At 42.4% G+C, this 24,807-nt stretch overlaps 1 long non-coding RNA gene and 1 pseudogene across 1 annotated transcript in view; one reads left to right on the top strand and one right to left on the bottom strand.

Annotated features, from left to right (window-relative positions):
* Nucleotides 1-14,345, bottom strand: part of LOC144580082 (uncharacterized) — a 91,324-nt gene extending 76,979 nt beyond the window's left edge. Inside the window, exons 1-2 of the long non-coding RNA XR_013528957.1 lie at nucleotides 14,223-14,345; nucleotides 11,576-11,704 (exon numbers count right to left, since the gene is read on the bottom strand). This is a non-coding gene — a long non-coding RNA (uncharacterized LOC144580082). The remainder of the gene's footprint in view (nucleotides 1-11,575; nucleotides 11,705-14,222) is intronic.
* On the top strand, nucleotides 7,171-7,575 carry LOC108588960 (large ribosomal subunit protein eL33 pseudogene; annotated as a pseudogene).
* Nucleotides 14,346-24,807: the final 10,462 nt, after the last annotated feature.

The following is a 24,807-nucleotide window of genomic DNA, read 5'->3' on the forward strand; positions in this document are numbered from 1 at the left end:
GTTGTTGGAAGGCAGGCAAAAATGTGGGTGTGGAAGAGTCTGCAAAATGTCCCATCAAGGAGGCTCAGACTCGGTGGCTCCACAGCACATGGCATCTCATTTCCTAGTGTCGGGAAGGGACAGAACACTGGACTCGGAGTCAGGAGTTGTACATTAAAGTCACAATCTTGGGCCATATGCACATCAATCACTACAACTCTCAGGGGCTTGGTTTCCTGGCTCATAAAAGAGATGGCCAAGATTCTCCTATGGAGTCCTTCATTGCTGTACTTTCTGATCGTGACTTCTTGCCTGGGTTCTGACCAAGCATATGCTGGTCAGAACTGGTCTCCAAATGGTATTTAACCTTGTTTTCCCTATGGAACTGTTTTTAAAAAGCATGTTCAGATCATTCTTAGTGATTGAGCATCAAATTTCAGAATCTCCTTGAAGAGAAAAGGGAAGAGGCTGGGCACAGTGGCTCACACCTGTAATCCCAGCACTCTGGGAGACCGAGGTGGGCAGATTACCTGAGGTCAGGAGTTCGAGACCAGCCAGGCAAACATGGTGAAAACCCTGTCTAAACAAAAAATACAAAAATTAGCTGGGCATGGTAGTGCATGCCTGTAGTTCCACCTGCTCAGGAGGCTGAGGGAGGGGAATCACTTGAATCCAGGAGGTAGAGTTGCAGTGTGCTGAGATCATGCCACTGCATTCCAGCCTGGGTAACAGAGCAAGACTCAGTCTCAAAAAAAAAAAAAAAAAAAAAGAGAGAGAGAGAGAGAGAGGAAAGAGAAGAAACAAAAGCAGAAAGTCTCCCGCCAGGAAAGTACAAAGACCTGGTTTCTAGTTCTCATGGAGTCATCGACTGTGCATTGCTTCTTGAGTTGCACTTCTACTTTTTCCTCCACACACTGGGCAGGATCAGATAATAACTGCTCACACTTAATGATGCTTTACTGTGTGCTGGACAGTGTTCTAAGTGCATGTGTTCTTTGAATATTCATTTAATCCTCACAACTCTTCAAGGTAGAGATTATTATTATCCCCATTTTACAGATGGGGAAATCAAGGTGTAGAAAGATTTGGTAACTTGCCCAAGGTCTTACAGTGAGTAAGAGGCAGGGATTTAAAAGTTAGGCTGTCTGGCTCAGAATCCATCATTGTACAGTCTAGATTTTTAAGTCCTCTAGCACACTAGTTCATAAACTCGTGTTTATCTTCATCTTCTGTGAAGTATCACAAACTCTTGTGTTTGTCTGTATCATCTGTGAAGCATCTAAAATATGCAGGTTCTGAACTCTCTTCCAGGGGTTCTGATTTAGCAGTTACGTGACTGGTTCTAGGATGTTGTATCTGTATCAGATGGCTAAAGTAGGTGACCGGAAAGCCACAGCACTCTGAGACACAGTGTTCTAGAGGAGCTCTGTATGTTCTAGGAGCCTTTGCGGGGAGTTAGGGACAGATTTAGTGCGTGAACCACATCTCCCTGTCTTTGAAGACTTTTCCGTCTAGTTAGAGAGAAACCTCATAGATAGAATATTAAATCACAAGGTGGACTAGAACACCTGCCCTTCCCATCAGGTGGCTGATCCTTTCATCCCATCCAGGTACGACTCAAGCAGTAGCAGCCTCGCCACTAATACAGTGGGACAAGGACCCATCTCTCTGGAGTCCCTCACCTGGCTGCTGCTTCTCTGCTCCCATGACCTTTGGCTCTCAGCATTGTCCAGGGCTGTGGGGCAGCTCCAGGACTGGGATCAGTGGAGGGGTGAACTCAGGCAGATTCTGTCTTCCCTTCCTGCATGTGAGTGTGAGAGGAAAGGGCAAAGCCATTTGTGCCCCAAGGGGCGAGCTTTATCCAGGGAGGGTGCTCTCTGGTAACTGCTTGAGGAAGGAGCCAGGCAGTATGACAAACTATTTGTTTCTCCTCTTTATGAAGGAGAGGCTGTCCTTCTAGTTGCTCACAGAAACTTTCATATTCCTTCTGCTTTCCCCAGTGCACATATGGGAGAAAATGCACACATGAACTGCACACTCTACCCTGTGATACAGCCCTCTCTCCTCCCACCTGCATCTGTGCATCTGATCCAGCCACCTGCACCCACTGTAATCCATCACTCTCGTTCATGCGTCTGGCTGTGGCTGTGTGTTTGGTTGTCTACTGGGGTGTCTCTATCGCCCATCATACCTTCCTACCTTTCTTTGTTATTAGTTTTAGGTCATCTGTTCCTTGAGGCCAGGAGCTGATTTCTGCAAACTTCCTTGTGTTATGTTCACATTCAAGTACAGACATTGCTCCTGGGTGAGACTCATTTGATGCTTCTAAAGTCCAAAGAACTCTCCTTTTGTATGCTTACAACTATCTGTATTTCCAAAATTTTCTAAAGGAAAAGCTTCTGATGCTATTACCAAAGTCTGAAAATCACTTGAATTTTCCAACAATATATCTGTTAAATAATTCAGCATAGTGTTGTACCCCCAGTTTTCTGACAACCCAAACTGGCATGATATTCACCGAATAATTGCTGAAAATATTTAACAAGACTGCACTAAGTTTACCAATGGGACTTAATGAACATGAATTTTTTTAAAGAGTGAAAGTACATGTAAAACACTGTCAGGAGATAAATATTAGTTATCATTAATACCATAATTATTATTTTTTCCATTAATATCAGTCTAAAATGTGAGTTTTTATGAGTTTTCCAATAAATTCATAACTGAATTTCCATCCAGTTCACACTTCTTTATCTTGTTCATAAGGATACCATTTAAAATACTGTCAAATGTTTTGCTGAAATAGACGTGTGGCATTTTCCTGATATGTCAGTTTAAGAATCACAGCAAAATAAGAACATGTATCGGAGGTGTATGAATTGTTCAAAGTAAATCTATGCTAATCCTTGAGACTACTCCTTTCATTTATAAATACTCATTATTCATTAACTTTCTATTTGAGAATTTTCCTAAACAATACACATCTATTTTATTAGTTTGCAGTTTCCTGCTTCAATCATTTTCTCTTTCTTGATAACTTTGAGTTTTATTCTTCTTATCTTTGATTTGGTTTCTCAAAGATCATGGTTGTTTAGTCCTGTCTGAAAGCTGCTTGTTTACTAACAAGGTGAGAACAAAGTCCTTTAATCCGCACCTAGGCACTAGGACTCCTGCAAAGAGCTGAGGTCTTTTCCTACCATTTCCACAGCTAATGGGCTGTAATTCCTTTCTGTTGTGAGGGTCTTATCTTTGAATAAAAATATAGAAGTAAATGAAGAGTTAGAAACTGTCCTCCATTTTGGATAAAGGGTAAGTGGAGGTTAAGCACATGCTGAATGCCCTGAAAAGTGCCCGTGCCACACAGAATGAGGCCGGCGAAACATGTTTCTCCCTGAGCATCAGTAGGATGACTTCATCATCCTCAGAACAGCCTGCATGGGAGAAAGTGCTCCTTAAGTTCTGATCTGCGGTCCTTCCCAGAATACCTCGGTTCACAAAAGTGTGATTCTTTCATTTCATCTAAAATTTCACTTATTCCTTGAAGAAGCAGAGGCAGAAACAATTTCTGGATGTTTTTCCTATATATATATGTGGAACAATCTTTTTCAGGAAAGACATTCCACTATCTAAACCTCAATTCCTGATGCTAGAGGTTTTAGTTTATGGCTTTGTGTTCTTTCTTCGGTGAGTTGGAGGACATCTCACAAAAACTGACATTCACTCTTAGGTGATGAATATGCTTCCCATAAATAAAGAGTAACTACAAGTTATCTACTGAATGGTAAGTCTAACACCAAACACTATGCCATGGATTCAACTGTGCCTCTTACAAATTCATATGCTGAAGCCCTAAGCGCCAGCATAACTGTATTTGGAGATTGAGTTTTAAGGAGGTAATTAAGGTCAAAGGAGTTCATAAGGGTAGGGCCCTGATCTGATATTGATATTCTTATAAGAAGAGACATTAGGCCAGGTGCGGTGGCTCACACCTGTAATCCCAGCACTTTGGGAGACCAAGGCAGGTGGATCACTTGAGGTCAGGAGTTCAAGACCAGCCTGGCCAAAATGGTGAAATCCCTTCTCTATTAAAAATACAAAAATTATCTAGGCATCATGACAGGTCTGGCATCAGGCAATTCTGCCTGTCCCAGGAGGCTGAGGCAGAATTGCTTGAACCTGGGAAGGGGAGGTGCGGTGAGAGATCACGCCATTGCACTCCAGCCTGGGTGACAGAGCAAGACTCCATTTCAAAAAAGAAAAAAGACACCAGAGAGCTAATATCTTCTCTCTTCTTCTTCCCCCTGCTGCTTGTCCTCCCCTCCTCCTTCCCCTGCCCCTACCTTTTATGAAGACACAGCAGGAAGGTGGCCATCTGCAATCTAGGAAGAGAGCCCCCACCAGAAACCCATCCTGCTGGGCCTTAATCTAGGACTTCTGGCTTCCAGACCCATAAGAAAATAAATTCCTCGGCTGGGCGCGGTGGCTCACGCCTGTAATCCCAGCACTTTGGGACGCTGAGGCGGGCAGATCATGAGGTCAAGAGTTCGAGACCATCCTGGCCAACATGGTGAAACCCCATCTCTACTAAAAATACAAAAATTAGCTGGGTGTGGTGGCGCACGCCTGTAATCCCAGCTACTGGGGAGGCTGAGGCAGGAGAATTGCTTGAACCCAGGAGGCAGAGGTTGCAGTGAGCCGAAATCGTGCCACTGCACTCCAGTCTGGCGCCTGGCGATGGAGTGAGACTCTTTCTCAAAAAAAAAAAAAAAAGAAAATTTCTGCTGTTTAAACCACCAGGTCTGTGGCATTTTATTATGGCAACTTGATCAGCTGTATATGTTGTTAAATGAGTACAGCCATTGGATCAGACAGTGCTGTAGTTAAATGTTAAACCTAACCAAAGTCAGGTTCTTAATTGCTGGTTGACCTTGGATAAGTGATTATCTTCTTATCATCTTTCTTCATACGTAAGACAGGGCTAACTTTATGGGACCTGTCTCACAGGATTACTTTTTAGATTAAAAGAACAATGTGTGAAACCAGTTGTTTTCATACTTTGCTGTAGATTGGAATCAACTGAGAATCTTTTAGAACATGCTGATGCCTAGCTCTCACCCCCAGACATTGGGGATTAATCGGTATAGGACACTGAGAGTTTTAAAATCTTCCCAGGTGATTGAAATGTGCAACGAAGTTTGGAAACCAAGGCATTAAAATATTAAATACAAAGCAGGCATCTGTTAAATAGTGGCTTTTCCCCCTTTGCTTTTCCTTCCCCGATAATACACGAGCAATGTGCTTTATTTTTTATATCTGACTTGAACAAGATGCGTTATTTTGGTAAGAATTGACGGCTTGAACAAGATAAAGCTCTTGCTGTCATGGGACTGACATTCTCACGGAGCATCTTTTCATATAAATATTGCTTCTATAGTAATCTCCCATGTTTAGACTGTCCAGGTTCCTGAAGATCTGCAGTCTTTGCTAATTTCTCAAATCAGGATGCACACTTGTCTTCATGTTCCCTCTTCTCTTCTCCCCCACCACCCCAGCCTCCAGTAAACACACCTCTGGCTAGCACCTATTTCCAGCTCCCAAGCCTCTCAGATCCAGGATAGCTGCTGTGAGAAGTAAGTGGATGCACCTCCCAGCTGGTCTGTCACTTGGTGGAGAGGCTGCACCTGCCTTCTGCCCCTTGGGGTTATTATCTCACAGCTGGGTACTCTCAAGGGACACTCTGCCTCCTTAACTCCTACATTTCAATATGAAATTATTCACTTGCCTAAATTCTCATTCTTTGGAGGCAACTCATCTCCAGGACTTGAAAATTAATCAAGAACTATGTATTTGTTTTACGGCTGGGAATTGCAAAATGCCCAGTGCCTTTTACTCCCTAGTTCTGATTGTCATTGACTTGTAACATCTCATGAATCAGTTTCTGGGGCAAATCTACCCTGAGTGGTTTCTTCTCCCAACACCTTATTGTTTTCTGGGAGGTCTGTTTGGCATAGGCTTAAATTGAATTCAAGTTATGAATGTGGAATTCTAAAATCATAAGGCACATGGATGGTGCCAGAGAAGATGAACGCTGACATCCCACTGGGGTTGAGCTCCAAGACTATGCCTTAGAAGAGTTTCCAATAGAAATGAGAGAAAAGGGCCAGGTGCAGTGGCTCTCGCCTGTAATCCCAGAACTTTGGGAGGCAGAGGTGGGTGGATCACGAAGTCAGGAGTTTGAGACCAGCCTGGACAATATGGGGAAAACACATCTCTACTAAAAAAAAAAAATACAAAAATTAGCCAGGTGTGGTGGTGCATGCCTGTAGTCAAGCTACTCAGGAGGCTGAGGCGAGACAATCGCATGAACCCAGGAGGCAGAGGTTGCAGTGAGCCAAGATCATGCCACTTCACTCCAGCCTGAGTGACAGAGCAAGACTCCATCTCAAATAAAAAAAGAAGAAGAAGAAGAAAAGAGAAAGAAATGAGAGAAGAGGCAATAAAGCAAGACTACCTACAAACTTTTAAAAAATATATACACATCCTCTCCTCTGGTTCTACTATATCCTGATTGGCTGAAGAGAGATACTCAATGTGTTTATTTGGGAAAAAAAATCTTCATCAACCACTGCATCAGCAACTTTGTTATTACCATGCCCTTAAGAAATGCACTTGGCTGTAAAGCAGTTCCTTCCAACCTCTGCTTGAGTGTTAGAGTCATTCCCACGGCTTTTACAAAATACAGATTCCCAGTCCCACCCCAAATTGCTAACTCAAGAGTCTTTTAAAGTTTAGTCTATCCTCTGTATTTGTGGGTTCTACATGCACAGATTCAACCAACTTTGAATAAAAAAAAATTTTGAAAGCAAAGAAAATCACAATAAAACAAAAAATGGAAAAATTTCAAAGTATAATAACTATAGCATTTACATAGTATTAGTTATTATAAGTAATGTGGAGATGATTTAAAGTGTATAGGAGAATGTACATAGGTTGTATACAAATACTAAGCCATTTTATATGAAGAACTTGAACATCTGAGGATTTTGGTATCCAAGGGAGTCCTGGAACCAATTCCCCCAGGATACCGAGGGACAACTGTGATATCAGAAGTCTGTAATTAGAGAAATGACCCAGGGTGATTATGGAATTAGCCAGGGCTGAGAAGCACTGACATGGTAAGCAAGAGCCTGGATGTTGTTTTTCTCTTCCTGCCATCTTGGCTTCTGTGGAGGACTGCTGGGAACAGGACTTCTAAAAGGAAATACGTCTGGAAGGCTGTGGTCCAAGGCCATTTTTGCTGGCTATAAGTGGAGTCTCTGGAACCAAAGAGAGCACACACCTCTTCTTAAAATTGAAGGTGTTTATGCCCGAGATGAAACAGAATTCTATTTGGGCAATAGTTAACGCTTATGCATACAAAGCAAAGACCAACACAGTCACTCCTGGCACAAACCAAACAAAACCAGAGTGATCTGGGGAAAGGTAACTGGGGCCCACGGGAACAGTGGCATGGTTCTTGCCAAATTCCGAAGCAATCTTCCTGCTAAGGCTATTGGACACATAATCCAAGTGATGCTGCATGCCTCAAGGATTTAAACTAAGGAAAAGTCAATAAATAAAGGTGGATTTGTGCTCCTGTTAAAAAAAAAAAAAACAACAGGGTGGGGAGAGAGAGAGAGAGAGAGAGCAAGCGCGCGCCTGGATGTTGCACCCACACCTGGAATAAATCTTCATAGGTGTTGCAACACCTAACACCTTACATCTGAGGGATGCTCATAAATCACAATCAAAAGTTGTCATTATTGAACACCGGTCATATGTATGTAATGTACCGGGTGCTTTATACACATTATTTCACTCAATTCTCACAATAATCAACTTCGTGGGTAAAGTTCAGAGAGATTAAGGCTGTATGTGTCAGAATCAAGGTTGTGACCCAGGCCTGGTTCCATAGCTCATGCCTACTTCACACCACATTCTCCCCACTCCATGAGTGTTGAATGCAGCATAAATCATCAAAACCAGCAGCCCCTCCTAAAAACCAGACCCCTTAGTCTCAAATGAACAGTCATTCACTGCCTCACTCACACCTAAAATTAAGACCCACTTAAGCATGTAAAGGCGGATGAAAACTGCACAATTTCAGGAAAATGTGTGCATGGGAGCTTTTAGGTGGCCAAATATAGGTGACTTCCAAATTTAAAACTGTAAGCATTCATTGTCCCTTGGCCATCTACAGCACCTCAGAACAGGACCAGCTAGGAAGGGCTGGCAACCAGAGTTTGAGGACCCAGCAGAAAGTACACTGGTGATTTAAGGGGCAAGATTTGAACTGAGAAGAAAGGAAAAGACATTTGGAAGGATTCTAGTATGAAGCAAACTCCTAGACAGGGTTTCATAAAGTACCATCTTTAACGCCCTTGAGTGGCATTTTACAGTTAACCACAGGTCCCACATGTTGGTTCACATGTGAACGTAGACATGTGATATTAAGATCCCTAGAACAGACATATGCAATAAGGTAGGCAGATGCTGAATTCAGAGAGGTCAACTAAGGGAGACTGGGTAGATGCAGGCAAGGTCCAGAGTCCTGAAAGTTAAGGAAGCTGCTCCAACCAGGAAATGACGCTGGGCTTGGTTGGGTGTGATGGGCTCTGGGCTGACAGGCCATGGATGGAGACGGAGGGCTGTCAAAGGTCATTGAAGAATTGAAGGAAAATCAGGAGACCTCCCAGTTTTTGTAAATCATTAGTACTATATATAGATTCATTTTGTAAATCTCTAAGTACTATAATCAGGCCACCTCTCAGAGAATTCTGTAAATTACAGTCAGAGAATCTTCCAGTTTCCAGATGGAAGCAGATGAAGATGATGTGAAACCACAGCTTAACCTGTCTTTGCCATGTGCACATGTGTAGACATATACATATGTGTGCACACACTCACCAGATCCCTCCCCTCAGATGCACATCACTCTGTCACCCAGCCCTTCTTTCAGGACACCCCCTTATCTTCTCATTTTAAGTGCCCTAAGGGACCCCAGTGTGAGTGAAGATTCAGGACGCCCTCAGCTGAGTCTGAGGCTGGAGGTGTTTGCCATGCCGGGTGGCTTCATCATGGTGTCCAGGAGCAAACGAATGAGAGTCCAAGGGTAAGGAACACGTCTTGAGGAAGGCAGCTGTCTGTTCAGAGATGCAGGGAGGCAGTGAATCCTTCCAACAAAGGCTATTCCTCCCTTTTAGTTCATTCCTAGTGCTGCCACTGATCCAGAAACTGAGCCTAAACGCCTCATTTGTCCAGAAGTACATCTCCCCTTGATTGGGTAAATGGTGCCCAGTGACACAGTGAGACCTTCACAAGGAAGTTTTTTGCCTCTCATTGCTTTCCATGTTAAAAGGCTCTTAGTTCATCTTAATTAAAAGATAATGGGCACCGCACATACTATCTGGGAACACATCACAGCTTCCTTAAGAGAGGGCTTACACACTTAACAGGTTGGCAGAAATAGTGGGATGAAAAAGAGGTTAAGGGTGATACCCAGATTTCTGAGGTGAGGGTGTGTGGTGACCAAGGTAGTATTTTCATAAATAGAAACTGAGTTTTCAGGAGGAACTTAACCATCTACTGACCCGCTTCCTCTGCACGGGATTCCTCTAGATCTTTCATCCTCCTGCCTTCCACTGCTTTCCTCTCATTCCTACTGGCCTCTGAGCAATCTGACCCTTTCTCCCACTCCTAGTCTCCCTGTCTTGTGATAGTGCCCAATGTTAATCCCCTAATAAATACCTTACACTTAGGTGTATGACCCAGTGAGTTCTTCCAAACACTTTCGTATGTATCCTTTTGTTCTCTGCAAAACAACCTTCTTCTTTAACCAACAAGACACCTTCAGAGGACTGCTTTTCCCCAAATAGTAAAACGCGAAGACTGCTGTTTTTTGGCTGCTTTTCTTATGTGTTTCTTTCTGTTCATTTTCTCAGTCTATCTGACTTATTGTTGCTTTATTTTAGGTTCCGCATTACTCCCTGGCAAAGGCTAGCATATACCATACTCAAAGCAGCAAGCACTGAGAATGCTGGAAATTCGGGATCATGTTAGTCAGGAGTAAAGTTTACTGTACTAGACCCACGCACTTAGAGCTGTCTGACGATGGAACTTTAGGAGGTGGTGAGACTCGCCCATCAGTGGAGGTGTGCAAACAGCAACAGGATGGCTTTTCCATATATTGTAGAGGAAATGACGGATAGAGAAGATTAGATTGAAACCCCCTCTACTTCCTATGAATTTATCTGATTTTCTCATTACGTGAAAATATTGGCCAAAATTTTGCAGCAAAGAATATCTGATGGTTGGGATTACATGCCTGTAATCCCAGCACTTTGAGAGGTCAAGGAGGGTGGATCACGACGTCAGGAGTTCAAGACCAGCCTGGCCAAGATGGTGAAACCCTATCTCTACAAAAAATATACAAATTAGCCAGGCACAGTGGCAGGTGCCTGTAATCTCAGCTACTCGGGAGGCTAAGGCAGGAGAATTGCTTGAACCCGGGGGATGGGGGGTGGGCAGAGGTTGCGATGAGCTGAGATTGTGCCACTGCACTTCAGCCTGGGTGACATAGTGAGACTCCGTCTCAAAAAAACAAACAAACAAACAATAACAAGGATTGTGTTTTAAGAGAAGCCTTTTGTATATCTAAATTTTGATAGGCCTTCCCTCTTAAAAGTAGCCTTGGGGTGAAATTTTTTGTCTTCTTTTAGTTTTTCCTTCTTTTAACACTGCATAGTGCCACCCAGGTCTTAAAGCAAATGCCTGTTTGTAACTTCTGAAGGCAAACACTTCCATTAGAGCCAGATCCCTCAGCCAGAAGCTAGTGAGTCAGCAGAGGCCAGGCATGAGACTCAAGGGCCCCCTCTTGCCCCAGGAATGATTAGTTCTCTCTGCTTTTCCTTTCTTTTCAAATCTCCTGGCACTTTAAAGATCCAGTCCTCGGCATGCTCCTGGGCCCTTTCCCCAAGCGACACTTAGTTTCAGAGAATGAAAACTCTTTTCATGTTAGTAGCCTAAGGAAGCATTTCCCAAAGTGTGATAAGGGGAAGGCTTGCCTTAATAGGTGCTTCTGGTAAACAGGCCCTTCTGCTCAAATATTGCTGCCCATGTTCTTTCCCTTTGGAAAGTTGCAGTGTGTATTAATGTATTAAAAGTTTTGAGAAATCCTGCACAAAGAAATCTACTGTACTTTGTTAACCCAGAATTTACCAAATGTATTTGCTGATAGAAATATCTTTCTAGAACATTTATTTTGGAAGTGGAGGAGTGGGAGGGGAACAGGACTATGGCAAATCAGTTAGTACCTGAAATATCTGCAAAGTGCAGCCCGAACAAGACAAAAAGATCAGTATATCATTCACAATGGAGGGAAATGATTTCGGTTTCTGGATTATGCATTGTTTGGAGCAACTATGCCATGGTGCACATCTCCACCTCCAGGCACATTGACATAAATAACGGAGAGCTGGCAATATTGTCATCTTTCAGTAACAATGAGTCCTAGGTGCCTCCCTCTGGCATTAGTCTTGGATGAGTGTCATTGACTTACCTCCAAGTTGTTGGCTATTCAGGGCAGGATAACCTTCATCCTCACAACTGTGCCCAGTTCGTGCCTGCAGCTTCCTCTAGGAGCAAGGATATTTCATCTTCCAACTCCAGGGCATTTGTCCTGCAGCACCTGGAGAAGAACGATAACTCCTGCCATGGGATGCTCCTGGCAATTCACTTGGCAGGAGTGAGGGGCTCAGAGGCTCTCTTCACAAATCTCTAAATCAACTGGCCCATGCAGATGCAGGAGCAGCAGCAGCTGTTTCAGAGGCAAAGGCCATTCATCTTCTGCCTTTTTTTTCTCTTGTTTCTGGGGAACCTGGACGAGTGAAGGTGTCTGCCACCAAGCATTGCCTACCTGGGAGCTCACTAAGGTTCATGCAGGACTATGGTATATGCTGGGTGCTTTCAGAAAGCTTCCACGTGGAGGGCCGAGTTCTTTTATGAAAAGGCCTTAGAAGCACAAAGGTTCTATTTTAAAAGAGCTCATGAAACCCAAAGTTCCTGCTCTACAGTTTCTACTGTCATGAGTCAATACAAATCAAGAATTTATCGTGCCCAGTCCTATTCTAAGAACTGAGGGAGATTCAGAAAAACAGTATAAGATGGCGAATCTTAGCTTCTGGTTAAGTAGTAGTGATAATACCTAGGGGAGGTTTCAAGGAAGGGCTTTAGTTATCCCCCACCAATCTCTACTCTCCTCTTGAACTACTAAGTCTGAAATTTATATATATATATAAATATTTTTTATTTTTATATAAATATATATATATATATATATATATATATATTTTTTTTTTTTTTTAAGGAAGACTTGTCTGGTTAACATGGTTCAGTAAGTGCACGTGGGTGTTTAAAAGAAAAATCACACACTTAACATCACCAGAGCTAAACTCTTTTCCAGCCTGCATGTGCCCAGTCTTCATCTCAGTTCACACCTTTGTTAGGTCTTTGCTGAAGGCTCTCTCTCCCCACCTTAAATAAAGCCCTCACTATCTCCCTTTGCTGCTTTATTTTTCTAGCATTTATCACTATCTGTCACAGTTTATGTCTCCCCCACTCCCCATTAGTATCTAAGCTCTTTGAGGGTATTTTTCTAAAAATCTGTTTGATACTATTTCATGGAACAGGGTCTAGGATACAGAAGGCACTCAACAAATACCCACGAAATAAAGGAACCAAAGAATAGTAACATTGTATATATGAATATACCACATGAGGCAGGTGCTACATATATGATTTCATTTCACCTTGGCAACCTCCCAAAAAGCTAGGTATTATAATTGCATGCCCCCACCACAATTAACAACAAGACCCAGGCCTAGAGAGGCTAACTAACTTGCATTCAATTAGCAATTATCTCAATCACATTTCAGACTCACACCTGGCTACCTCCTAAATTCATGTTCTCAACCACTCTACTCAATTCCTCCCCCTTACAGTCCTCCAGACAACCAAAGCTACCAGGATCTCAAAGGAAAGAGAAATGGGTCGGCGCAGTGGAAGATCTGCAAAAGCTTCCTCCAGGAAATAGAATTTGATGTGGACCAAATTCTAACAGGTAGACAAAATAACGGGTGGCACTCCAAGCTGGGGAGAAGCATGTGAGGTATGGAAGCAGAGCAATTCCAATGTGTTCATCCAGGAGTGGCTTAGATAGGCAACCTCCTCATCCCAGTTTGCCTTGGACTTCCTGGTTCTAGCACCAACAATCCTGGGTTCTGGGAAAACTGGGAGAGAGGGTCCCCTAAGTGACGAATAGATCAGGTGTAATAGGGTAGAGTGTTTGTCATGCACATTGTTGAGGAAATACTGCAAGTAAAAGCGGAAAAGAGTTTGGAGGCTGAGGAAATGAGTTTGGAGCTCACTGTAAGGGGAAACGTTTGGAGGTTTTGAGAAGGGGACGATGTGTGGAAACGCAGAGTTACATGAAACAGAAAAAGTCAATACAAACCTGATTGTAATGACGTACTGCCTTGTATGGGGCCGACCATGGATGCCAGAGGGGCTGACCGTAGAGGGAGATCAACCAAGTCTGGACTCAGCTATCCCAGGTGCTTTCAAGGAGCCGTTGCCTCTCGAAATGGGCATTTCCCCCCTCTCCTTACAGTTCTCCAATCTTTTTACATCTGTTGCCAACATTATCTCCTGGGCACGGATAGATGTATGTCATCTTCCATGACTTTGCATCCAAAAGTATTTCTAAATCTTGGAAACCCAGGGAAAGCCCCTGTCTGGGACTCCATTTCACATTTTCTCATCACCTCAAGCTTCTTTTTGCTCGGGCATGGACCTACGAGCTGCTTCTTTCTAGAGTGACAGGCCCTGTGGCCAAGGTCCTCTCAGATTCTATGCACCTGACTGCTTCCATTTTAGCACTTTTTATTCTCTTTTGGGAGCTCTACACTTACTAATTCAATGGAAAGCCCTTATTTAAAGAAAAGCGTGAGTGCAGTGTCCATGCGTATTTAAATAGATGAGAAAGAAGTACTAGGCAGCTTGTGAGTGTCCTTCACCACTGGAAAGGTCTATGTTCATCTCTATAAACTGCACACAGGGCAGTGGTGCCGGATAAAAACAACCAAAATAAATACATCCGACAGTTTTTCTCAGCGTGGCATACGTAATATCAAATACAACAGTCTTACCATCAGAGGTCCTCAGCACTTCATGAACTGCATAGCAAGGGAAGTAAGGCCCCAAACGAACTGCTGTTCAACTGTGATAAGCAAACGCGATACTGACAGAGCGAAAGCCTGTCGTCTGCTCTCACAGAGAGCTTACATACACATATATATATACACGTACGGACGCAGGCACGCACGCACGCACGGACGCAGGCACGCACGCACGCACGCACCAGGCACGCAGGCACGCACGCAGGCACGCACGCACGCACCAGGCACGCAGGCACGCACGCACAGTCGTCGCCCGCACAGACGTCGCACACTCGATGCACGCACAGACGCAGACACACACACCCCACCTGCTTCTTTTTTAAATCTTTAGGACATACAAATAAACTTTGCCTTAAAAATTGCCTGGACACAGTTGCTTATGCCTGTAATGCCAGCACTTTGGGAGGCTGAAGTGAGTGGATCATTTCAGACCACGAGTTCGAGACTAGCCTGGCCAACAGTCCTTGAACTTCGGGGTCGTCTGCCAGAGCAGGGTTTGGGAGGACCCACTGCAGTTCCCGCTGCTGTGGAGGGAAACGCCTTGCTCTGGTCTCTAAGCCCCACCATCTCCCCTCCCCTCATTTATAAGAATAGCCACACACTAACATTTTGGGAAGGAAAGGCACAGAACTTCTTTTGAATATCTGGTAACTAAAACAGGTTATGGGCTCTACATTGTCTGGTAATTGGGGTATATATTTATTTTTCTTAAATTCCCTTTAAAGAAACTTTATTTTATGGTTTTGATTTCAGATTGCAACCGTATAAAATCTGCACAGCAGCAAGTTCTCGGTTTTGCCAGTTGCTTTACCATTACCGTCATATAATCAACTAACTTTGTATGTGGATTTTGATGTAAAGTATGCATGTTACTTTTATGTGCATTTAATCATGAAGTTTAATTTTGCACATTTATTTGTAATGTTTCTTTTAAATAAAAGTGACTAATTTTGTTGTAAAAAAAAAAACCTCGTTTCTACTAAAAATATTAAAAAAAAAAAAAAAATAGCTGGGCATGGTGGCTTAGACTTGTGATTCCAGCTAGTCCGGAGGCTGAGGCAGGAGAATCACTTGAATTTGGGAGGCAGAGGCTCACCATTGTACTCCAGTGTGGGTGACACAGTGAGACTCTGTCTCTAAATAAATAAATAAATAATAAACAACAAAAAGATAAATACAAGGCCCATAGAAATAACTGACTTCAGTGCCTAGGAGATCATTTCTCTCCTGTTTCCTTCAGAAGTAAAGTCAGTTCTTCACTCAGAGGTGAAGATGTCAGAGCTCAATTCTTCCTTGCTGTATCTCAAGCTTAATCTGCTAGGTGTGTAGGAGATGATGCCCCACAGTTGCGATGAAAGGAAGCTCTTTAAATAAAGCAGCTGTAGTCTGCACAATAGGATGTCTTGGAATCAACCAGACTTGCCCCCATCCCACCATGCTTTCTGAGGTGATGAGGATGGAAACAGAAAAAGAGGCTCTGGCGTTATAGAACCCTGATGGGCAGTGGCAAAGGATGGGACCCAGAACTGGCGGTCCTTCTTCTTCTTTCCTCCATTTCCCTCACTCATTGCAATGTAGCTGATGTGCATGTAGAAGGAGCTGTATTAGGTATGGATGCATCAGTTACTAGCTGCGTGAATTGTATAATTTACTTAATTTCTAAACTTAAGTTTATTCATGTATAAAACAAGGAAACTTCTTTCTTGATAATCTGAAAATTGCTACAGTGTGGTTGTAGGAACTCAGCATAGTACCTAGTAGACAGTAAGAGGTCAGAAGTGATAGCTGAAATTATTTATGCCTTTGGCTACTCTATTTTCTTCCTTCATCTATTCTTACCTTTCCTGCTCACCCATCTCACACCCTAACTTCAACCCAACCCAGAGAGGGTAAACTGATACTTGCTTTCACCTGCCAATGATTGATTTGTGAGATGGGCTGCCTCACAAAACCACTCTTAGGAATTTAACTGGATTTGAAATTTAAAACCAACTCTTATTCATTTGTGACTCAGACATCGCTTTGAACCTGGTTAGTTTAAGATTTTTTTTTAAAGATGGATATATGTTTAAAAAGCTCACAAGTCCTCTTGGGCACCAAATGGCTCTTTGTAAAGAATCCTGTGACAAGTTAAGTATAAATGAACCAGAAACATAGAGATTAAATTCCTCCTGAAATACTCCTGGGTGTGGAAATTAAGAAAAAAGCAATTGCAAGATGTCTCCAGTTTTGCAGACCTGCATGCAGCTGGCTTCCCTTAAGGCTGCCTGCTGAGCTGTGGGAAGAGCTTCGCTGTCTTGGCCAGGCCTCCGGGGTACCCCTGCAGCGTGGGGTTACTTATTCCTGAGATAGGGCAGCAGAGGCAATTTGATGGAGGCAACTTTCATTCTAACTGTTCTTCCGACAAAGCTCCTCTCTGGGGACCTCAGACTGGCACCTTTCACCATTGTTAAATTCACTTAAGATAAAAGCGACACCAGGCAAATGACAAGGGAAGAGCCATTAAGGGATAAGCGTAAGCAGTGACTGACAGGCAGGCTCTGCGAAGCGCTCAGCTGCCAGCCCCAGCCTTGGCAGGAATCATCACCCCGAGTGCCTCCCCTAGCCAGTGCTTGACAAATGGGCAAGATTCAGTCCAAGCCTACAGGCTCAGTCCTTTGTTTCCCAGAGCCTCAGCCTCCATGCCCATCCACCCGAATCCTACCAGCCCCTCAATCCAGGAACAGCACCAGCAACAACGCAGAGAGGAGCCCATTGGTGCTGAAGGTGAGAGGCTGTCCTCTGCCTGCTTTCAGGTGTGTGCTTGCGGGTGGTGAGCCATGGAGCGTGGACTACGAATTCATTTATTGCATAGTTAGTAGAGACAATATGAAGATTGAACTCAGCAAACCATAGAAAATACACACCCTGCCAAGTCTGTCTTTTATACTGTTGTTTTTCGGTCCAAGTATAAAATTATGTTGGCCATCTTGGTCTTTTCTCGGGACTGTGCACAAGGACATGCAATGGCACTCTTTGCTGCGATGTATTCACCAGGCAAGCGGGCTCATATAGGTGTCCTGCAACACTGGATCTTAGTAAATTACTTGCTAAATCATGTTTTTCTTATTATTAAGGTAACCTCTTTTACTGGAAAAAAATTGAAACATACAAAAATAAAAACCTACAAAGAACAATGGCAATCACATAGAAAGTCCACAGTTGTTAACATATTGCATTTCTTAAGTGCAGGGTCTCCATAGAGAGATTGCATAGGGCCCTATTCTACACAGCTGCCACCTGTCAGCTGTGTGAGCATGAGAGAGTTACTTTACTTCTCCGTGCTTTCATTTCTGCATCTGTAAAATGAAGGTAAGTATAGAACCCACCTCATGAAGTTATTGTAAGCCTTAAATGAGTTAAAAACATAAAGCCCAGAACCCTACAAAGACTCAATAAATGTTAGCTGTTATCATGCATCAATTTTCACTAACCTGTCATTGTGGTTGTGATTCCATCATATCAGTGGTTCTCTGCCTGGGGAGATTTTTACCCCAGGGGACATTTGACAATATCTGAAGGCGTTTTCGGTTGTCTCAACTAGATGAGTTGGGACTGCTGTCATCTAGTGGGTAGAAGCCAGAAATGCAACTAATCTTCCTACAACGCACAGGATAGCCCTCAATGACAAAGAATTGGCCACACAAAAATGTCAACAAGTGCAGCGGTTGAAAACCCTACATTAGATTAGTACACACATTGTGACAGATCCCAGGTCCCACTTGCTCCGTGTGGATTTCAGCTGTCCCTCGGGGCATGTCTTGCAGAATCCTGGAGTCTCTTACATGCTTGAGAACACAACTCTCTCCTGTTCCAGCCTGCTTGCCATCCATGCTGCTGCTATTCTCCATAAGATGACTCCTTTGGTGGGCACAGTACCCTGTGCTGGAGAGAGGATGACCAGTGATCCTCTCCCAAATCTAAGACCCATTTTGTTCTTTAGATTCTGAAGTGGCATAATAGGTGCCCAGAGGCTAGCAGACTTTTACCCACATAGTTCTTCAGCTTTTCTCCCTAACTTCTCCCTCAGTTGAGACTCGAAACCTGACTCTGGCTGGGTTTTGAAACAGAGTCCATGCCATTGAAATCATTCCCTCCTTTTTCCCTCCATCACTTTGGCTATCTTCATCCCCAATATGTCTTTCTCTTTCTTGAGCCAAAAAACATAAAGATCTCATGAATATCAGTCTTAACAACTCATACAAATAGATTCTGAGGGGCAGCAAGCCAAACATATCCGTATCCCAGCAATATTCTTTCTTGTACACAAAAACTTAAAGATACATAACTTTTTAAAACAAAATCGTGATTTTACCACACACCCTGACACCTTACTCTTTCACTAAAGAAAATGGCATTAACACATTCAGATGTCATTAAATTATCTTCCATATCACCATTTATTGACTATATAGAATTCCATTTTGTCAGTATATAATATTTTGGGTTCATTCCCCTTTTATTAGACATTGAGGTTATTCCTCATAAGAAAAGCCACATTGAACATCACTGTAAAGCAGCTTTTCACATTTGTTTAGTACTTTTCTAGGATCAATTTCTAGAATATAATTTAAGGTTTCTTGATACATACTGTAGAAAAAAAAGGGTGACAGTTAGTTTTATGTATCAACTTGACTGGACCACAGGATGCCTAGATAGCTATTTAAACATGTCTTCTGGGTATGTATCTTCTTCCAGAAGATATTAGAATTTGAATTGTTGGACTGAGTAAAACAGTTGTCTCTCTCCAGTGTGGAAAAGCATCATTCAGTCTGCTGAGGGTCTGAACAGAACAAAGGGATGAGCGAAGGATGAACTTGCTCTCTGCCTGACTGTTTGAGCTGGGACATTCATTTCGTTAGGACTCCTGGTTCTCAGGCTTTTAGACCTGAGCTGGAATCTACACCCACTGGCTTTCTGGCTTTCGGGTCTTCAAACCACATCACCATCTTTCCTGGGCCTGCAGTTTGCCGATGACAGATTGCAGGGTTTCTCAGCCTCCACAATCACGTGAGCCCGTATCTTATCATCAGTATTTTTATCTATATCTATGTACCTATATCTATATCTCCTACTGGGTCTCTTTTACTGGAGAACCCTGACTAATACAAAAAGACTTAGAAACTTTATTTTAGCCAACAGCATCTGCCCACTGGAAGCACATTGGCATAGCAATCCAATATGAAAAATGGCTGGGAAAGTGAAGTACTTCAGTGATTGGAACGTATGTAGTTAGCTGAGAATTTCCATCTGCCAATATCATAAGTGGGAGGACTCTTTCTAAACACTTAACACTAAATTATACTAAACAAAATTCCATCTTCTTTGGACAATTCAAACGTCATTTTGATATGGCTGCTGCATGGCCAGCAGACTGAGGTGGGAGAAATTGGAAGCTGTAGGGAATCCTTACTAATGCAGGCAGCCCTTTCCTTTCTTGGCATTTGCTGGATCTAGGAAAGATTAACTGAAACTGACACCTTTAAGGGTCTGAAAAGATATTTACCGTCTATTCTCTCTGAGCACTGCTCTCTCTGCGGCTTCATCTACATAACAAGGCTACCTTTGCTAGCTAGGCTGGCCTCTTCCTTTTTCCTTCTCCCTTTCTCCCTCTCATAACCTGTCTTGCCACTAAACCTGATTTACCAAAATAACAAGTTTTGGGCTATACTCTGAGCTCACATTGTTTCTATAACCCCAAGATGGAGTAGAAGATTCTGTATCTTATCGTTGGCTTGAGTCTTTATTCTGAAGGTTCTTGTGTGTGCACATTAAATAAATTTAATTATATGCCTTTTCTTCTATTAAAAACAAGAGTCATTTGCAGTGGTTCAGGGTAATTATTATAAACTGATTTCTCAATGCAGAGTTTTAATAGTAGCCTGAGCAACACGGTGAGACCCCCACATCTACAAAAAATTTAAGAATTAGCTGGGCATGGTGGCATGCACCTGTAGTCCCAGCTACTTGAGAGGCTGAGGTAGAAAGATTGCTTGAACCCAGGAGTTCAAGACTGTAGTGAGTTGTGATAGTGCCACTGCACTCCAGCCTAGGTGACAGAGTGAGATCCTATCTGGAAAAAGAAAAAAAAAAAAGGAAGAGCTCTAAGTGGCAACGAATTATGGAAATGTAAAGGTTTGTTATTTCAGTTTTCAAATAGGGAGAAGCTGTATTGACCCGATTCATCAAGAAATGACATATCTTAAAAGCTTCTATTTTGGGTAAGTTTGTAATAGCAACTTGTTTACATGTCACTTACCTGTTCCTCATAAAAGCAAAATAAAGAATATGTAAAAATTCCTGTGTCAGCTTTTGATGGTGTTCCAGATGAATGTGTTTAACTATAATTTTAATATCTCAAAACTCTGTTCAGTCATAAATTTTTTCAGAATGTGTCAGTGATGAAAATAAGGTTGATAATAATAGGAAAACATCACAATGAAGGAAAAAGGTATTTCCCACTACCCTGTGGATGTATCAAGTGAGGACTGTATCGGCAGACCCAGCACTGCTCATAACTAGCCCTATACTCATGACCTTGGGCAAGTCAATTTTGGAACATGATTTTTTCATAGATATTGAAAAGGTGGGAGGTTGGAAGGAGGGAAAGGAGCAGAAAAGATAACTATTAGGTACTGAGCTTAATACCTGGGTGATGGAATAATATGTACAACAAACCACTGTGACACATGTTCACCTATGTAACAAACTTTCACATGTACCCCTGAACCTAAAATAAAAGTTTTAAAAAAAGAGAAGGTGGTGATTTCTGAGATCGTTTAAGCTCTATGAATTTATGACTTGGCTCACATCTTTACGGGGTTTTGAAATTCTGTTCTCTCATCCTCTTGAAGAATTTTCAAGCTAACAAAAACCATTTTTCTTAGGTAACAAAATATTGAGTGAGATATTTTCCCCAGTGTCCTGGAATATTGACTAAAGCCCCAAGCGGAGAACAATGGGTGAGAAGTGTATCTGTCAGAGGCATTTGAACCAAAGTGACTCCATCTTGAATATAGGGGCTGGGTAAAATGAGGCTGAGACCTACTGGGCTGTATTCCCAGGAAGTCAGGGCATTCTAAGTCACAGGATGAGATAAGAGGTCAGCACAAGATACAGGCAACAAAGACTTGGCTGATAAAACAGGTTGCAATAAAGAAGCTGGCCAAAACCCACCAAAACCAAGATGGGGACAAAAGTGACCTCTAGTCATCCTCACTGCTCATTATAAGCTAATTATAATGCATCAGCATGCTAAAAGACCCTCCCAACAGTGCCATGACAGTTTACAAATGCTATGACAATGTCTGTCAGTTACCCTATATGGTCTAAAAAGGGGAGAAACCCTCATTTCTGGGAATTGCCAAACCCTTTCCTAGAAAACTCATGAATAATCTCCCCCTTGTTTACCATATAATCAAGAAATAGCCAACCATCAGCCCTCGGGGCTGCTCTGCCTATGGAGTAGCTATTATTTTATGCCTTTACTTTCTTAATAAACATGCTCTCACTTTATGGATTTGCCTCTAATTATTTCTTGCATGAAATCCAAGAACCCTCACTTGGGGTCTGGATCTAGACTTCTTTCCCATAACATCTCCTCATTTTAAAGAGAGGAATTAAAACATTCTGCTGAACATACTCAAAGAAAGCAGAACCTGTCCAGCAAGCATCAACCCACGTCAATGCCCAGTAGTGAACAGAACGCAAGTCCGGAGATTCAGTGCGTGACTGAAGAGTTGCACTGAAAGGTTTTAGACTAGTAGTGAGATCTCTTCTTCATTTCCCTTTTTAGGGTTGTCCTTCCCCAAATCAAGTGATGGGGATTCAAGAGAAGTACACATAGAAGTTGGGGGTGCCTGTGAGAAGGGAGAGAAAGGCCTCACTTCGCCACTGGATGTTTACAGGGTGTGGAGTTGAAGGAGGGAGAAGGGGTGAAAGGGGCCTTGGAAGGATTCTTTGAGATTGTATGTGAAACTCATGAACTCATGACTGCTGCCTCTTCTCCGCTAGAACTAGGCCTGAAGGCCAGCTGTGGCCAGGCACAATGGTGGAGTAAGGAGAGACAGCAGCAGGAGACAGCCATCTCCACTACCACGTTTTGGTCTGGCAGGGATGAATGAGTTTCCTAAGGCCAAGTAGGTCCTGTGGGACGTTTCTGGGCTTGAGTCACCATACAAGAAGGCAGCCTGTTGGGGCAAAAGTACTTTAGGAGTAACAGCTGTGGGGTGAGCAACACAGACAGCCAGGATTAGCCAAGAGAGGATTAGTTGGCACCAGTGACATGAAAATCTTCCCTTCTTCATCTATAAACCTCCTTCCCTCTACCTGGACCCCAGGATATGCAGAAGACAAAGTGGAGAGGAGCAAAGAATGAGAAGCCACATTTGCCCCCTCCCTCACTGTAGGTGCTTGAACCACAAGAAAGGCAAGGAATAAAGAAGAAAAAGAAGTTGTGGATTGCATCTGAGATCCAAGTTTTTGTTGTGGTGGTGCTGGTGTTGGTTTTTGGAGACAGGCTTTTGTTGTTACCCAGGCTGGAGTGCAGTTGTTCAATGATAACTGGCTTCAACCTCCAAGTCCAGGGCTCAAGTGGTCCTGTTGCCTCAGCCACCCAAGTGGCTGAAACTACAGGAATGGACCACCACACCTAGCTAATTCTTTTTTTTTCTTTCTTTCTTGTAGAGACAAGGTTTCACTTTGTTGCCCAGGCTGGTCTCAAACTCCTGGCTTTAAGCAACCTGGTCTCGGCCTCCCAAAGGCATGAGTCACCTCTCCCAGCCTTGAGATCAAAGTCATGTTAGACTAGATCTGACCTTTTAATACCTGAAATGGAGTAATAATTAAATAAATGACCGTATTTATGACCAAAAGTGAACAAACCCTTGAGGAACTGCCTGAGATTCCACAAAGATACAGGAAAGGGGAATATAGCTGGGCAAGTTTCCCGAGTGGCAGACCCCACCCAAGTCGACAGGAAAATCACTTCAACATGTCTAGAATTCATTATGTGTTTAAAATAGTTGGGGTTTTTTTTTTCAATGTGATTTTATAGCTGAAAAAACTGAGGCCTGAACTCTGATCTTTTAACCAAATACCTGCCTTGCCTATCACATATCCTAACAGTGCCGGATTACTTTTCTTTCCAAAGACAGTTTGTGTGTGTGTGTTTTCTCTTCTATGGCCTTCTTCACTTTCACAGCCATAACATTATTCTAAAATACTAACTCCATAGTAACAACAAAAATCAGTAAATGTCCTTTCTTCAATAGATACATAGATGAGGTTTATGACAAAGTAGTAAGAAAAATCTGTCCATAAAAAAGTAATGTTGTATTTTAACCATAGAATTGTTACTTTCAGTGAATTCCTTCTTCAGGCATACAAGGAATTTACTGAACAAGAAATGAATATTCTTTACTTACTTATATTTGTATAAGACGTGTAGAAGAAAAATCTATATTTTTCAGAGAATTTATTTTATAAATAAATAAATTTTGTTTGTTTGTTTGTTTGTGGAAAGCTATGCCTTTTGAAGGCAGACTTGGGTTAAATTCCTGACTCTTCTGCTATCTCTGTGACCTCGGGCAAATCATTTAGTCTCCCTAAACTTCGGTTTCCTCATCTATGAAATGGAACTATTAGTATTTATTTCATCAAATTGTGAATCTGTGAGGATTAAATGAAATCATTTATGTCACAGACTGACTCAAAGTAATCAATACATTTAAGCTTCCTGTCTTCCTCCCTCTGCTATTTGGTTCTAGACGCAAGTTTGCCTAATCTTTGTTTAATATATATATATATATATATATATATATATATATATAATATATGTGTGTGTATGTGTGTGTGTGTGTGTGTGTGTGTGTGTGTGTGTGTAGATGTATATATACTTTATTATACCTATTTTATTTGGTGTTTTTTTGTTTTTGCTTTTTTTTGTTCCTTACAGACAGGTTCTCACTGCTGCCCAGGCTGGAGTGCAGTGGCACCATCATAGCCCACTACAACCTCAAAGTGATCCTCCCACCTCAGCCTCCGAAGTAGCTGGGACTATAGGTGCAGGCTACCATGCCTGGCTAATTTTTAAATTTTTTATAGAGAGATTCTCTTTATGTTTCCCAGGCTGACCTTGAACTCCTGGCCTTGAGTGATCCTCCTGCTTTGGCCTCCCAAAGTGCTGGGATTATAGCCATGATGTAATCCTGCCTTATCTGGGATTTAACAATTATAAACATAATCTATAATACTTGTTACAAAATCAAGAATAATAATAAAATGTTTAATTACCTCACCTTCTCTGATCCTAAACTCCTAAAATACCCAATATTCACAGTTTTGGTAGAGGGACACTTTTTCATACTTTTCTTTTTTGCTCCTACAAACGTGTTTTACACATTACTCTGAAGACTGCTTTTTCTTCCATTGAGACGACTTTCCATGTCAGAATGGGTGTGGTCAATGACTCAAGGGGAGTATTGCCAATTTAGATTCCAGAGTAGAGTTCTGGTCC

This window comes from Callithrix jacchus, chromosome 18, assembly GCF_049354715.1.
Source record: "Callithrix jacchus isolate 240 chromosome 18, calJac240_pri, whole genome shotgun sequence".
Classification (NCBI taxonomy): Eukaryota; Metazoa; Chordata; class Mammalia; order Primates; family Cebidae; genus Callithrix; species Callithrix jacchus.